Source organism: Arvicanthis niloticus, unplaced genomic scaffold (assembly GCF_011762505.2).
Source record: "Arvicanthis niloticus isolate mArvNil1 unplaced genomic scaffold, mArvNil1.pat.X pat_scaffold_871_arrow_ctg1, whole genome shotgun sequence".
Classification (NCBI taxonomy): domain Eukaryota; kingdom Metazoa; phylum Chordata; class Mammalia; order Rodentia; family Muridae; genus Arvicanthis; species Arvicanthis niloticus.
Window position 1 is genome coordinate 22994 of NW_023046451.1, and position 17086 is coordinate 40079.

The following is a 17086-nucleotide window of genomic DNA, read 5'->3' on the forward strand; positions in this document are numbered from 1 at the left end:
AATAAATAAAAGCCCCTCCTTGTAATTTGCAGGATAGCACACACACACACACACACACACACACACACACACGGCTATTGAAACCCTTCCAGCTCATCTCACCATTTAAACACAAAAACATGGGAGTTAAAAAAAAACAACAACTTTTTTTTCAGTGCAAAAGGCATTACATTCCAAACATTCATTTAAGAAACAGTTTTTGTCTATTTCTGTTGCCACAGTGAGTCATTACATTTCGTACATTTTAATATACAGTACATTCATCCCTATGCCAAGATGACATGTTATTTTAAAACTTATCTGTTAACCCAGCATGCTTTCTCCTTGCCTTACATAAGTAAACATTTTATTTGGTATATGGAAAAGAGTGAGACTCTTTTTGCATTATAGGCATTACAAGGTTTAACCACTGCTTTATTATGTAACATATAATAATTCAGATTATTTCGAGGCAGTGGGGTAGGTGGCTTGGCCTGTAGAACCTGCACTCTGAAGACAGAGGCAGGAGGATCTTGAGTCTGTGGCCGGCCTTGGTTACATGGTCTTAGAAAGTTAACTTCAGTGTGTTGGGAGGGGTTATGTGGGGAAATATTCTCCAGTCAAGATTCCTGGATTTAGAGATAAGGAAACTCAAGTGACTTGAGCCCCCTTAAGACGAATAAAGCCCAGTGAGAGCCTTGGGTGAGATTCCTAGTTCCCTGGCTCTCTGGAGGCAGTCTGAAAAGGGTAACCGGTCTCTGCGGGTCTCGGGAAGTTTTCTCCTGTGGTCCTGGCGCCCTCTCTCGGGCTCCTGCCTCAATATCACCCCGTCCAGTTTCCTCCCCGAGAACTTTAGGCTCTTTGGGACCTAAACTATTTATGTTCCCTTTATGAGGTACCACCTTTCTCTGTAAACACTGAGATCCCCACTAGCGTATACATATGTACACGCACTGGCTGATCCTCCAAGATCTGCCGAGCTAACAAAACAGCAGATACGCAACGGGGACTGGGGGAACAAAATTCTCCTTTACCACCCCTTCCTCCATTGGTCTCCTTTCCAAGCAGCCTTCCTATTATTTTTTTTTCCTTTTTAAAGATTTATTTTTTAAATTATGTAGATGTGTCTGTGCATGCCGCAGATCCCCCTAGACTGGAGTTAAGGAGGATTGTGAGCCAAATCGAACCGGCTTTCCCCTAACCTCTGAGCCATCTCGCCAGTCTCCTCATATTTTCATAAAGTACCGTGCTCTTTACGTCCTCTAACGAGGAAAGGGACTCACAAAGTGCGTATGGCCCAGAAGTCATAATTCGGGCATCGGCCCAGTGTTCCGATTTTCTGGTTTCAAGAAAAAAAAAAAATATTCCGAGCTTTGAACGGAATATTCAACACCTGCAGCTTGGACGTCGAGGCCCCTCAGGAGGAGAAGCCGGCCAGGTCCGGCTGCTGGCCCTCGTGCCATCGGAAGTCTGGGCCAAGGATGCGGGTTCGCTTCCCGGAGCGGACGGCAGCCTCACGGTCGCTCTGTTCGCCGCCAGGCCCGTCTGCGCGTGCGGGGGGAGGGCCGGCCGGAGCGAAGCCTCGCGGAGGACGCCGCCCCTCCCCCGCGGGCTCGGCCGAGCGAGCCTGTCTTCGTAGAGTCCTACCGGATCCTTCGGTCCCCCGAGTCTGGCTCGTAGCCCTGAGTCCGGTCAGAAGTTGCTGGAGGCTGGGGTTCGAGCGGCGCCCGCTGGCGGCGGATGCGCATGCTCCACCGACGCCTTGCCGAGTCTAATAGAGCCTTCGCAAGGCCGCCACAGCGGAGCTCCAGTGGCGCAATCGGTTAGCGCGCGGTACTTATACAGCAGTACATGCAGAGCAATGCCGAGGTTGTGAGTTCGAGCCTCACCTGGAGCACAGTCTTTTTGGAGCTAAGCTTCACAGTTATTTTATATTTGTATAGGAGGGAGTTAGGCTCCCTTTAGTCTCCTCGCTTCCTGTCTCAGGCAAAGCGGAAAACAGCGCGCTGTGAAGCTCTGCATTGTTTCCGGAGCTGCTCTGTAACTACTTCGCAGCATCCCGCAGTGGAATCCAGTGGACCGCCTACTACCCTTCCTGGTCCTTAGGCCGCTGTTTAAACCGCATCAGGACCCCGGATGCAAACAGTGGTCCCCAGGGCTCTATGATGCCGGCGGCTTCCTGCGAGCGCGGAGAATACTCCGCAGCTCCCGCCGCTGCCCCCTCCCGAGCCCGGATCCAACCCACTGCTTCCGGGTGGCTCCCCAGGACCAAATGGACTCGGAGTGTGAGACCCTGGGTGACCTGCTCCATTCCCTGGCACTAGCCCCCTCCCACCCCGCCTGCAGCTGCTCCCACCCCGACCCCGGTTCAAGGCACCCTGCCCTCCCCCTGCGTTTGCAGTTGGGGACAAATGTCTGGGAAATTTCCATTCTCTCTTCCTCTGCTATGACTTTGGAATGGTGACCACTAGAGGAGCCTCTTGTCCTCTCAGCCAGCAGCCACCCTAGCTCTGCATCGAGCCTAGAGAGATGTCAGGAGTCCCTCAGCTCACCTAATCCTCATGCTCAATGCCACACCCTCCCATGCCTTCGGCCCAGTGACTCAAGCTTAGGAGGACGGAGGTTTAGTTCCGCTTAAGAAATCCATTCCAAGTCTGAAAACGAATGTAAGCGCTGTGGAAAATATAAAGCTTGCTTATTAAAACAAGCAAACAAACAAATGGGTGGAAGAAATGACTCGGTGTTTTAAAGTGGGCACTGCTCTTGTCTGCGAACCAGGAATTCAGTTCTCAGCAGCCACATGGGGCAGCTCCATGTAACTGACAACCTGAGTCTGATCCCTGAATTCAAGGTAGAAGAAGAAAACCCAGCTCCCAAAAGTCATCTTCTGAGTTCCATATGAACACTGAGGCACATACATGCGTGGCACACACACACACACACCCCTATACATACACACATACACACATACATACATACACACATACATACATACATACACACATACATACATACACACATACACACATACATACACATATTCATACATACATACACACATACATACATACACACATACACACATACATACATACATACATACACATATTCATACATACATACATATATTCATACATACGTACATACATACATACATACATACACACATACATACATACACACATACATACATACATACATGCACATATTCATACATACATACATATATTCATACATACGTACATACATACATACATACATACATATATATTTGTTTTTGAGACAGAGTGGCGGTCTGAATATACTCGGCCCATGGGAGGAAGCACTATCAGGAGGCATGGCCTTGTTGGAATAGGTGTGGGCTACTTTTTGGAAGTTTGTCACTGCGGAGGTGGGCTTTGAGGTCCTATGTTTAAGCTCCGCCCAAGGCGGAAGAGACCCTCCTCCTGGCTGCCTGCCAAGACAGTTTTCTGTTAGCTGCCTTTGAATCAGGCCTTAGAACCCTCAGATTTTTCTCTAGCACCATGTCTGCCTGGATGCTGCCATGCTTCCCGCCATGACAATAATGGTCTAAACCTCTAAGACTGTAAGCCAGCCCCAAATTAAATGTCATCCTTTATAAAAGTTTTCTTGGTCATGGTGTCTCTTCACAGCAATGAAACCCTAAGACATAGGGTTTCTCTGTGTAGCCCTGGAACTCTGTGTACAGACCAGGCTGGCCTTGAACTCACAGAGATCCACATGCATCTGCCTCCCTAGTGTTAGGAGTAAAGGCGTTGTTGCCACCACCATCTGGCTCATATATATTTTAGTCAAGTAAGAATATCTATGGGAAAATGCTTAATAAACCCCAAATACCATGGCACAATTATCACCAGACAAGGATTGGGCCTGTGCTCAATGGACAGTGGCTTCAAGAAGGAAGGCACATAAGAGCTATAAAGGAAGGAAACACCATAACCAAACAGCTCCCAGCAGGACAGAATCCTGATGTACCCCAGGCTGGCATCAGCTTAGTGGATGGCTCAGATGAGCCCATCAGTGCTCTGAGTGACACCCCGAGGGAGGACAGATCTGGTAGGATCTGAAGGCAGAGTATAGTCAATCTAGGGACAGATGTTCCTGGCAAATGACAAGGTGTGCTTGACGGATTGACGTAGTGTGCAGTTCAGAGTTTAGTGTGCAGTTCAGAGTTTAGTGTGCTGGCGGCTGTTATCATGGAGATCTGAGGGTTCAGTTGTGTGTGACCTCAGCTGTGACAGCAATTGCTAAGAATGTCAGCTACTAATGTGTTACCATTGCATGGTGTGATGTCAGGGGGGCCTCAGGACAGACAACCTGTATGTAGAACAAATGGAGCCTGGGGACAAGCGTCATTTGGCTTGCTAGAACCAGCTTACAAAATATTTACATTTTAAAAGGACAATTTACATTCATAGTGGGCATAATTCACAGAAATGAATCCTTCAGAAAGACCCTGCTTTCTAACTTCTAGTGAAAACTTGGGAGCTCACTTGGGGCCCTTGTTTTCTTGACGGTGCATTGGCTGTCTCTCTTAGGATGTCTTTGTAGTCTTCTGTTCCCACCATTCCTGATGCTATGTCTTAGTCTCCACAGAGGTGGGGACTAGCTGCCAGATTCACCCTGACTTAGTTCACTCCCTCTAGCTACTGACCGAGGGCCTGTGCCCTCCTGTTGAACGCCTGGTAGGTCAAAGTGCAGCTAGATGGCTTCAGTCTGTGTGGAAAAGCCCACTTAAAAGCAACAGCATGAAGCCAAAGCCCATTCTCTGCTACGTGAAAATTTCAAACATGCCCCAAAGTAGAGAAATGGCACAGTTAAGCTCTGAGTGTCCATGGCCGTGTGCAACATTGTTTCACCTCCATGTCCATGGCCGTGTGCAACACTGTTTCACCTCCGTGTCCATGGCCGTGTGCAACATTGTTTCACCTCCATGTCCATGGCCGTGTGCAACATTGTTTCAGCCCTCTGCCCACCACTCCAGTATGTCCAAGGAAATGCAAACTGTGCAGTAGTTAAGCAACAGATAAACTTTCTATTTTAATTTAATTTACTTATTAAACTTTAAAAATGTTTCTTTTATTTTATGTGTGTGTGTTGCCTGCATGTATGTATAGGTACCAAATGTGTGCCTGGTGCCCAGGGAGATCAGAGAAGGCCTCAGATCCACGGGAACTGGAATTACAGATGGTTGTGAGCTGTTATTCACGTGCTGGGAACTTACCTAAGTAGGATTCACTACAAGAACAGCAAGTGCTTAGACCATTCAGACATCTCTCTATCCTATTTATTTATTCTTGATAGGGTCCCATGTAGCTCAGGCTAGCTTCAAACTTGCTATGTAGGTAAGGCTTGCCTTGACTTTTTAATCATATTGCCTTCATCTCCCAAGTGCATGTACCACCATACCTGGCTCCCCGCTTTACTTTTCTCCCTCTGCCTCTTTCTTTCTCGTTTGGACAAGGACTTGGTGAGTAACTTAGCCTAGGTTGCCCACTTTAAGTCAGATATTCTCCCTCCCTCTCTATTACCCTCTCTCTGAAGTTCATTAAACACAAAACAATACCCTCCATCTTTACTGAGGTGGCTGACCATATCTGCTTCTGAACTGGAAGGCTGGACACATTCTTGTCTGCCAGCTCTAGGTGTTTGTGTACATGGACATCCTTCTTGGCTTCTGTTCTAAAGAATCATCTACAACAAAAGTACTTTGGATTTAAATGAGAGCGTTTATTAGAGAGTGGCAACTACAGAGAAACAATAGATAGATAGCAAAATATTATCAAATTAGGTACTTAAAACCTTCAGCAGAGGGGCTGGAGAGCTGGGTCAGAGGCTAAGCACCTGCTGTTTTCTCCGACAACCAGCGCAATTCCCAGCACCACATTATAGGGCTCACAACCTCCTTAGTTTGGGCTCCAGTTGCCCTCTTCTGGCCTTCTTGGGTACCTGCACTCACGTGTACAGACCTACCATCCCCAACACATAATTTAAAATTAAAAAAATCCATCTACTCCAGCAGAGACAATTGGAGTAGCCCAGTTGAGCGTACAAGCGTGAGGTAACACCATGAAATCAGTTTACAAACATCCAGCAGAAACTGACCGGGGAAGAGGGTGCCAGGTGGAGATGAGATAGTGTCCCAGACAGAGCAGACTATCCTTTTAGGAGAGGCTTCCAAGGGAAAAAACCCCGACCAACCAAATAGCAGCAGGCAGAAGCAGCACCATGACACCAGGTGCTTACAATCATCCAGGGGAAACTGAGGCAGCCAGTTGGCATTCCTAATGGAAAGAGTCCTCTGTGGCTTCTCCATGGCTGAACTGGCCGTGCCTGAACTTCTGGCTCCCTGTTCCCACGGCAGGCATTTTTATACCATGGGATAAGAGGGTCACTCCTGCTGTGTTGCGCACACTTCTTTTGTGTCCCCTTCGCCCTCGAAAAAGGACACGGAGGCAGTAATCAGGTATCACTACAGACGAGGCTTTACTTCTTGTAACAGCAAAAGCGGAAAAGACTCCAAGCCTGGGAAAGGCACTGTTATATATATCCTAGAGTGGCGTGTTCACTTCTGATTGGCTGTTCACTCATCACCCCATATTACGCCCCGGGATGGGCAGTGACTTTGGCGCGCCTTTTGCCTTTTGCACCTGCACAGTCAATTGTTTACTAGTGGGAGGACAGGATGCCCGCGCCATCTTGGAATGGCGAATCACTGCGGCTCCCAACACTGCTGCACGTGGCTTACCCGTGAGCAGTTCTCAAGGACAGCATTTTTACTCTGGGTTTCTTTTGCTGCTCTCCCCTCTGACACAGAGATGGGTCAGTGGAGCTCATGCCCAAACAAGGGGTCTTATAGGACACGTTGAGACAAACATGTTTATACCGAAATGGAGAAGCCCACTCTGCCGACAGAGCCAGCTCCTTGGTGACCTCAAACAGCAAAAGGCAGGTTGCCAATATAATGTACATCGTAGCCTTCATCGTTGCCTAAAAAGGCTTCATAAAGGTCCCGCTGGCTATCCTTGGGCGTCAACATCATGACAGCTGTTGCAAGGGACTGAGGCTGAGATTGAAAAGGAAAGTGGGATTAATTCTTTTAAACATACACTAATTCTCTTTGATCTCACTTGTTAACTTGATGTAGACTTGGTTGGCCTGGATCTCGTGCATGACCCTCCTGGCTCTGCCTCCTGAGTGCTGGGGTCCTGTCCTGCACCATCACACTTGACTGGTTCTCATATTTTGAAACATGTTAACAGATTCTTCTTCTAACCTAAGTACAACTGTATTGATTCCTTGAAATCCAACCACGGTGAGTTCTTTCTTCACGCTTCCCATACACGTATTTCATTTGGAAATTATGCCTGTGGCAGGGGTGGGGTAGCCTGGAGATATGGCTCAGTTGCTACTGTGCGTGTTTTAGTGTGCACAGAGCCTTTGATTTGACACCTCCAGCATCACAGGAAACAGGAGTGGTGGTGCAAGGCTGTAATCACAGCACCTGGGAGGTTGAAGGAGAATCAGAAGTTCAGGGTCTGGGTCAAAAGACTCAGTCTCAAAAAAAAAAAAAAAAAAAAAAAAAAAACCAAAACCAAAAACAAACAAACAAACAAACAAACAAACAAAAAACAAAACCACGTGGGGAGGAGACATTGATTTCACTGTTGTACCAGAAGTCAATACAAGGTTCCCACCAGGCCCTGTATTCTCTGGAGCTGAGCCTGGCAGGAAGGTGCTACACCTGAAGCCATCGTGCTGGGCGGGCACAGTTGAATCGCCAGGGAGATCCAGGCGGAGAGAGGCTGGGAGAATGAAAGTGTTCTCACAGAGATCTGTCTGACTCTGCATGTGACGTTACCACTGTCCAAAGGTCCCACGTGTCTAAGCTGGCCTCTGCCCACTTACCTACCTATTACTCGGCCCTGACTGGTTGAGTGCAGCTGCACACCCCACCCCACCCCCGTTAACTCTTGCTTCGTATACTCTTGAGCATCTCAAACTCCATGTTTGGGGTGCTGTAGACACAGCCCTCGAAAGGCTGAAGAAGGAGAATTGCCACATGTTTAAGGCCAGGCAGAGCTGTATGGCGAGTGAGCATCACACTATCCAAGGCTGTCCCCTAGAACCCAGTCTCAGCCAATGGAGGGCCCAGATCACATTTATCCAAGCGCTAATGGTTCATCTCCCATCGTTCAGAGATTCGGGTCCATGGTGCCAGTCAGTAAGTCCACAGCACATGAGGAATGAACAGGGAGCACGATATAGAAGCAACACGTGGGCACAAACCCTAAAGCTAAGTCAAGAACTATTGCTCAGTTTTCACGCTGTGGGGTATGCTGGGCCTTGGACCCCGGGGCTTACTGTCTTCCTGAAGAGCGTGCCTTACACTGGGCTCTAGGGAGGACCACGCTGAGGAGCATTGCAGTGTAGCTGACAAACGCAGGGATACATGAGACCTGCCTGTACGCATGTGGCCATGCAGGCTCCCAGGTGCAGTCCTGGGCTTGTTGTACACCCAGGAAGCTGGATGTGGAAGAGAGGTAAGGACTAGGTGACCAGTTCTGAGAAATCCCCTGAGCCCCACAAACCAGCCACCCTAAACTGAATGAGTTCTGAGAGGGACTAGCAAACTGGTTTTTGGTGGGAGCTGAGGTAGGAAAGGTTCTTTTCCTAGGATGTGGATTTTAGCTTTTCTCAGTCCTGCCTTTGTACACTCTTGGGTTTCCTAGACACTCAACCCAGAAGGAAGGAGAAAAACAAAATACAGTTTTTAAAAAGTTTCATCTGTAAGTCTGCAGTGTACACGTGTGTGTGGGCTGCCCGTGCCTGTGAGTGTGTAAAGACCAGAAGAAGGCATTAGACCCCTATGTGCCGGATTAGAGGTTTGGGCAGGACATTGGCTTGTTATGTAGGTTCTGGGATCGAAACTCCAGTTGTCATGATGGTGTGACAGGTGTCATCTCTGAGCCGTTTCTCCCTGAACAACGGCACAAAGCCAACCACTACTATCTGCTTTCCCGAAACGTTTGCTAATCCCATTCTAGAGGAAGCACACTAAGACACCATAAGGTTATATAGCTGCTCAAGCTCAGAGGGGAGCTGGGAGTGAGGGAGTCTGCCTGACCCGGAACACTAGGCTTTAGTTGGATAGGTGTTTCTTTGGGCCTTTGGAAAAGCTGTGCCTGGCTGGTCAGTCTTTTACCACACGGTGGCGCTGCTTCCCTGCCCCAGAAGGTTTCTTAAAATGGGGCTTAGGCCATTGATTGGGATTTCATCCTCAGCCTGCAGGGCCTCCTAGGGCCCCTCTGTAGCTTTAACATGGACCATTTCTCTCCACATTCCCAAACACAACACCAGAAAAACATAGAGCAGCTCCCACACACTCTTTTAGCATAGGCTTGGGGTAGAAGAACCAGGTCAGAACAGGAGAGTCCCAAGTCCTGAGGACCCAATTAGATGAAAAGACAGACCGAGTGTCTCTGCCTGCTGACCACAGGCTGTCTTGTTGGGCCACTGGAGTGGTCCCCATGTGTATTCTCATTGTACCTACCATTTGGGAAAATAGCTATTTGTTTTCTCTCCAGATGTTTACATAGGAGTGTCCAAGGGCCTAGGCTGGGACCAGCCCTTTGAGATTCTCATCAAAAACAACTTCACAGCAATAAAACTTTAAGCCTTTTTCACAGCCCGGACCATATCTTCTTGTGACCTTAGCTGCTTAATGGTGGCCCTGGCCTGTGTGATATGAAGTTAGAACACAAATCTGGGTGTGCAGCTGAGTGTAAGTGCTGTGTGCAAGGCCCCAGGTTTGATCCCTGGTACTGGAGGATACATGTATAGGGATATGTACATCTGAATGCAAAGGCTGCAGCTTAATTCTTGAGAATTTTCTAGAATAGGCCTCTCCAGGATATCCTTAGCTCCTTAGCATGGCAGAGGTTATCAAAGCACCCTGGAGAGCAGGTGGTCATGGGAAAGAGGGATGAAGAAGGATAGAGGGGGCTTTGTGAAGGGTGACGTAGAACAGGGGCCACTAAGGACGCTTACTTGACTTTATAGCTCTGCCTTTCTCTAGTCTCTGGACTGAGGGCTGAGGCAGAAATTCCCCTTTGAACATTTTTTTCCTCTCCACAGTCCTGAATTTTCATCTATAGCTGGGCCTGGCAGTTCATGCCTATAATCTCAGTACTTGGGATGCTGAAGGCAGGAGGATTGCTGTGAGTTAGTTTAAAGCTACTCTGGGCTACTCAGTGAGTTCTAGATGAGCCTAGGTTAGAGGATGAGACCCTGTTGGGAAAAAAAAAAAAAGAACAAAGATAAATAAATAAACAAAATATTTTGAATTTGCCAATTGGTCTCATAAAGTCAATTTAAATGCCACCTTGGCAATGGGCAAAAGGGCACCTCGTTAGTGATGTTCTTGTATCAGTCAGGGGCAGAGCAGATGGCAGGCCTTTGTTCATCCTAGCTTGATGCCTGGCTTGGTGGCCAAAGCTGTCTTATGCCTAGGACTCATAAAAATCAAATCCAGGTGGCACAGTGTGAGAAGAAGAAGATGGACAGAGACCTAAGGACTGCCATGACACCTACAGACCTGCTCTCCTGCGTACAGGACAGGTGGGCCACAGATACCCACTTACCCCCACACGCTGCACATTAGGATGGAGGGTGCCACCCAGGGGCCAGCCTGCAGCAGGAGCCACCACAATGTGTGGGTCTGTGGTGCTCAGATGGGAGAGAAAGAGAAGAGAAATAGAGCTTGCGCATTCTATAGAGAGATGGAACCAGAGACTGGAGTGTGGAGAGAGGCAGCCTGTTGTGAGTGCCCAGCCCTTTACCTGGGGCCGTGGTGAGGTTCCAGCCTGGGCTGTTGCTGAGGAACATGGCTAGGCCTATGCAGCAGCAGGGGTCCGTGCTGATGCCCATGGTTCATATTACCATTACAGAGCACCAGGATGTCCCTGGTCCAGGCAGCCACTGGGGATCACATAGTTGTCCAGGGACTGTGCATAACTGGACCCACTCCTCATTCAATGTAGCACCCTGTAGCTGGCCCCATCTCTTATCTGTGGCAGCACTTGGGAGAGCGGGCCTTGAGCCTTGCCCGGGGCCACATGGTGAAGCTGACCCTGGTGGCAGGGGTGTAGGTGAACTGGCTTCCAAAGGCATAAGTACGGGAGAGCTGACCCCACCACTCATCTGCTGTGGGGTAGTGAGGGCACAGAGGTGATGCCTCCACCCCACTACCTGCCCCTTGACAACTCCAGCAGTCAGGAAATCTCCCCACAGGGTCATGAGCTCAGGAGAGCTGGCCCTGCCCCTCACCAGCTGCAACACTTGGGAGATTGGGCCCTGCTCCTTGGCCTCTCAGCAGATGCAGCACTTGGGAGAGCAAGCCTTGTGTCTCTCCTGGGCAGCACAGAAGGGTTGACCCTGGTCAAGGGAGTGCAAGTGAGACAGACCCAAGGGTGAGAGCCCAGGAGAGCTGGCCCTGCCATGAGGTGGCATGAGTAAGGGAGTGATGTTCCCCATCTGCCTGTGGCAGTCAAGCCCTGAAGTCGTGAGGTCAGGTCAGCTGGCTGAAGCACTTGAGAGAGTGGCCTTACACCGTGGCTGGGCAGCACAGTAGAGCTGGCTCTGGAGGCATGGGTGTGGGTAAGCCAGCCCTGTGGTGTGAGAGCAGGAGAGCTGACCTCATCTCCTGCAGATGGGAGCTGGAGAGCCCACCCTGGTGATGTGGAGAAGAGATAGCCAACGGGGTGACTAGCTCAGCTACCACCCAGGGCCAGATCTAGGGTTCTGAGTTGGCCCACCCCAAAATCTATATCAGTCCCAGTGAGGATCCAATATTGATGGTGTCACAGAAGCCAGAGATCTCAAACCAGACCAATGACTCATTGCAATGAATGTTTGCAAGTGAAGATATGTGGACAGAGGGACATACTGTGGGACAAACTGACATACTACAGCTTCCAAAATGAGATGGTTTTATGCTTTGGTTTTATTGTTGTTGCTTGTTTGTTTGTGGTTTATTTGTGTGGTGGCGAGGCTGCAAAGGCAAAGGCAGATATGAGGGGGCAGGATATAAAGGGGCAGGATATAAGGGGCAGATATGAGGGGGCAGGGGGATGAGCAGGACTGGGGTGCATGATGTGAAATGCAATGAGTCTATAAAAGTTTTACAAATCAATTTAAGTGTTTGATTTATATTTAAAATGCCATTTTAAAAGATTTGACTCTCATTTTTGTGTGTGAATGTTTTGCTTGCATGCATTTAACTGTACCATGTATGTACAGTGTCTATAGAAGTCAAGCGAATGTCAGATCCCCTGGAACTGGAGTTACAGGTGGTTATAAGCTGCTATGTGGGTGTTGGACACTGAACCTGGGCCTTCTGCAAGAATAACAAGCACCTTGACTTCTGAGCCATCTCTTCATGCCCTTAAAATGATATTTTCACTCACTAGACAATGCAAAGACAGTTCAAAATTCAGTGTTTAAAATAAATATCTTTAGTGTGTTTTATTTTTATTTTTGCATTTATATATAAACACAAAGGGCTGAGCTACAGCTCAGCTGGTGAAGTCCGTTGATGCCCAGCACCGAATAAACCTGGGCATGGTAGTATCCACTTGTAATCTCAGTACCTAGATTGAGTACTCAGATGGATGCAGGAAGATCAGAAGTTAAAGGTCAGGGGCCAGTGAGATGGCTCGGCAGGTAAATACGACGGCTGCCAAGACTCATGATCTGAATTTGATCCCTGGGACTCAAGTGGTGAAAGAAGAAACCTGGCTCCCAAGGTGCCCTTCGACCTTCATGGTTGCATTGTGACATGGTTGCACACCTCCCTCCAAATAAGTAAACAGATATTTTAACAGGCTGAGATCAACTATGCATGGCGGTGAACGCCTTTAGTCCCCACACTGGCAGTCAGATCTCTGAGATCAGTTAGAGACCAGCCTGGTCTACAGAGCTAGTCCCAGTTCATCCAGGGCTACATAGAGAAACCCTGTCTCATCACCTCCCCTAACCAAAAAAATAAAATAAAATAAAAAAATAAAAATTTAGGTCCTTCTTGGCAAACTCAAGGCCAGCCTGGGTTCAATGTGATTTGTCTTTTAAAAGAGAAAAAAAAAGAAACCCAAATAACAGTAAATATGGCTTTGCTTTTAGTGGACCACTGTCCTAAGCACTGAGCTCTTGGCTAGCCTTTGAGCCATCACTAGTCATGGGAGTCACGTGACATCAGACTGAGTGTTTGTTCTTTCTTGGGTATCAATTTCTCACCTTTTGTCTTAGTTTTGGATTCCATTGCTGTGAAGACACACCATGACTAAAGCAACTCTTATAATGAAAGCAGTTAGTTGGGGCTGGCTTACAGGTTCAGAGGTTCAGTCCATTATCATCATGGCGGGAAGCATGGCAGCATCCAGGCAGGCATGGTGCTGGAGGCACCGAGAGTTCTACATCTTGAGATTGTGCCACAGTGGGCCTGAACTTGAGCATATGTACCCTCAAAGCCCACCTCCACAGTGACACACTTCCTCCAACAGGGCCACACCTACTCCAGCAAGGCCACGCCTCCTAAAAGTGCTAGTCCCTATGGGCCAAGCATTCAAACACATGGGTCTATGAGGGCCATGCCTATTCAAACCAGCACACCTGTAGCCAAATGTTACAAAGATAACGACCAGGGCCCGTGGGAGGCTCCACACTTAACTCTTGATGAGCCGAGTTTGAGCCCTGAAATGCACAGTGGAAGGAGAGAATTTCCCCCTGAAAGTTCCAGTTTGATATTGTCTTTAGTTTGGTTCCTATGCTGGGATAAAATGCCGAGATCAGAGGCACCTTAATTTGGCTCCCACTTCAAGGTCACAATCTTCACTGATGGAAGTCGGGGAAGAAACCTGGATTGCTTGCTGGCTCGCTCATAGGCTCATGGTCAATAGCGTTTTACATTTGTTTGTTTTAAAAAGATTTATTTATGTCTGTGAGTTACACTGTAACTATCTTCAGACACACAAGAAGAAGCATCGGATCCCATTACAGATGGTTGTGAGCCACCATGTGGTTGCTGGGAATTGAACTCAGGACCTCTGGAAGAGCAGTCCATGCTCTTAACCATTGAGCCATCTCTCCAGCCCAGCTCAGTAGCTTTTTAACACAGCTCGGGACCACTTGCCCAGGAAATGGCGCCATTCACAGTGGGCTAGGCCCTAGCACATCACAATACAGTCTCTTGCAGACATGTTCACAGACCAACGTGATAAAGAAAGTGTCTCAGGTGATTCCAGACGGTGTTAACTGTTACTATTCACTAGAACAGACATCTACACATGTACCCCATTCCCCCTCATTATACATCTCCCCTTCTCCCTCCCCTTCTTTTTCTCTCTCTCTCCCATGCCCCCTTCTTACAGTGAGTGGGCTCGGAGGATCCCACCTTGCAAAGAGTTTGGGGATTTGCTCTGAAGGAGACCCCAATGAGATCATAGAAACCAGAACTAACAAAAGTATCCAGACTATTAGGAACGAAGAACATTCCATGCCATATCCACGCTGTCTAGGAAACAAAAATTAAAAGTCACTAAATGAACTCTACTCTAGGGGCCAGTGTTCCCAGCGTCACCTGCACAAACTCTGTACAGTCATGTGGATTTACATTGATGGCCAAATAAAGTTCCAAACGGTTGGTAAGGGGGATGGTGATTCTTCAGCCTTATCGCCAGATAACCAAGTCAAGACAGGCCAGAAGCTGTTTTGGAAAAGGGAACAGGGCCCATTCAGATCTAAGAGCCTACCTACAGGGAAACAGAAGGAACTTGGTCGCCCCCGTGGGTTGGTGTTTCATCCTGGAGCCAGCAGGGGGCAGCATTGCCCTCCTCACAAGACACAATGTGTAGGAAGAGAGTGCTCTTTCCTCAGCTGCACTCAGTGTTCTCAGGCAGGAAGAGGCCAGGAGAAGGAGGATGCTGTGCGCCCAGGAAGAAAAGGGCTCGGAAGGAGAATGAAAACCATGGAACTCCCGTTCTGGGTTTCAAAAACAAAACAACAAAATCCACACAGATCAGTTTAGGGTGATGGGCCTTGGTGTGTGAGTTCTCAGGGTGAAGGGTGACCATGCCCTTTCCTGCCACTGCCGTGTTCATCCCTCAGGGAGGAGGTAGTCTGGCGTCCAGAAGGCCAAGACTTACCCTCTGTTGAGGTCATTGTCTTCAGTTAGACAGACCAGCGGGAGATCCTTTATTTCTGAGTATGCAACAGGGCTGGAAAATTTAATTCACACTTCACTTCTATGCAGAGAAAAAAAGGAATTTCATTATTTATTAGTTTGTAACCAAACTGGCCTTTTTTTCCAACCCCTACACAATGATTAGTGAGACAAACAATTAAGTCTTCAATGTGACTTAAACGTCATGGGATCTGACAACTTAGCCTGTCCCACGATGCAATCTTAACTCTCTTACATAAAAGTGCTTAGCTCTCCGGTTACTTTCCACAGCTCTCCTCACTGAGACGGTGTTAGGATGTGTGGACAGACAGGGACAGCTGAGTGACAGCTGGCAAAAGGAAGGAGTTGGGATTTAGGGGTGTGGTGACTGCTGATTTCCAGAACTGTTCTTACCTCTGACCACTGATGTATGAGCTAAGTTTACTTAACCCACGGTCCAGTCCCTCCTGGGATGGTTGAAACCCCACTGTTCCCTTGTTGCCTGTGAACTTCTCTTGCTGGACTGCTGTGTCCTCAGCTCGGCAGTCGGGCCTTGTGGGAGTCGAAGCTGGCGTGTGAAAGCTGTTTCTGAGGCTCTCCCTGCCCTGCTTGGGAGCGCCGTGGTCACAGGCCAGTGTGGTTTGGGGCCGCTGGAAAGCTGCTGCTTTCTTCCCAGAGTTCCAAGGGAGGTCAGGAACATGGACCTTCTCCAGTGAGGGCCCAGCAGGCCAGATGTGTTTGTCTGGCTCCCTTCCCTCCTAGTTCCCTTCCCACTAACCCCTATCCCCACGGATAGGAGAGGACCAAATGCTTCCCTTTCTGGCCTGGGTATCTATTACATAAAACTTCACGGTCACACCCAGGGAGTCAGATGCAGGAATCCAGAAAATATGCTCTCAAGAGAACAGGCTATTGTAACAGCCTTTAAAAAAACTCAGTGCCAAACATTGCAATGACTTTCTTTCTGTCTGTCTGTCTGTCTGTCTGTCTGTCTTTCTTTTTCTGTATAATGAGTCCACATCCTGTGCAAGGATGGGTGTCTCAGGCCATTGATGATGAGGGTCATGGGGGTCCTCCTCAAGACAAAAGAGAGAGGCACACTCAAAACCCCTCAGGCTTCATTATGATGTGTTACCACTGTGACTAACAGAACCCACAGAAACAACAGGTACATAGGTTTCATTCCCAAGGGGAACCCACTCCTTTGCTGGTTTAGGATTTGCCCTTCCCTGCGAGGGTACAGTCAGTGTGAGTCAGAGACCACTTCCATGGGAGAGAGTTGTGGAGACATTCACTGTGAAGAGACAGCCTAGCCCATCAGGAATCCCCCAGGCAGAGGCAGATCATACGGTCATGAGATGAAAAGATCTGATTGGTGGGTTCTGGTCCAGGCTCATTATGTCTGTCCTTTCCTATTGGAAGAGAGACAATACATGCAGTTCAGCCAACCAAAGATCTGGGAAAGGGCTGGATATCAGGGATAGCCCACTCCTTCTCCCCCGTGGTGTGAGAGAGTTAACTCATTGTGTGAGATGTTGTCTCCAACAGCCCACTGGAAGGGGGTCACTCTGGGTAAGGCTGAAACAGATGGCTATTATAGGCAAATGTGTGCTTAGTCATTCAAACCCTTCTGTGTGTGCATGTGAGTCTATGTCTGTGTAAATACCTATAGAATTCTTAGTGTCTGAGCATGCAATAAGTGGCCAGTACATTTTATTATCATTGTGCATACAGACACAGAAACACAGATATCCAGATGTATACACCCTTATAATCAACAACACACAGAAACCATACACTTTCATGCCAATGTACTGGCTAGTTTTATGTCAACCTGACATAAGTAGGAGTGGGGAGCCTCAACTGAAA

At 48.3% G+C, this 17086-nt stretch overlaps 1 long non-coding RNA gene and 2 other non-coding genes across 3 annotated transcripts; 2 read left to right on the forward strand and 1 right to left on the reverse strand.

Moving 5' to 3' along the window:
• Positions 1-1783: 1783 nt before the first annotated feature.
• On the forward strand, positions 1784-1876 carry Trnai-uau (transfer RNA isoleucine (anticodon UAU)). The gene is given in 2 exon segments: positions 1784-1821; positions 1841-1876. It is a non-coding gene; the product is annotated as a tRNA-Ile (tRNA).
• Positions 1877-10378: 8502 nt separating this feature from the next.
• Positions 10379-10521, forward strand: LOC117702492 (small nucleolar RNA SNORA48). Its single transcript, XR_004606064.1, has one exon. It is a non-coding gene; the product is annotated as a small nucleolar RNA SNORA48 (small nucleolar RNA).
• A 3018-nt stretch (positions 10522-13539) lies between these two features.
• On the reverse strand, positions 13540-16620 carry LOC117702491 (uncharacterized). The gene is made up of 3 exons (XR_004606063.2): positions 15632-16620; positions 15201-15299; positions 13540-15036 (listed from the first exon to the last, which is right to left on the reverse strand). It is a non-coding gene; the product is annotated as an uncharacterized LOC117702491 (long non-coding RNA).
• Positions 16621-17086: the final 466 nt, after the last annotated feature.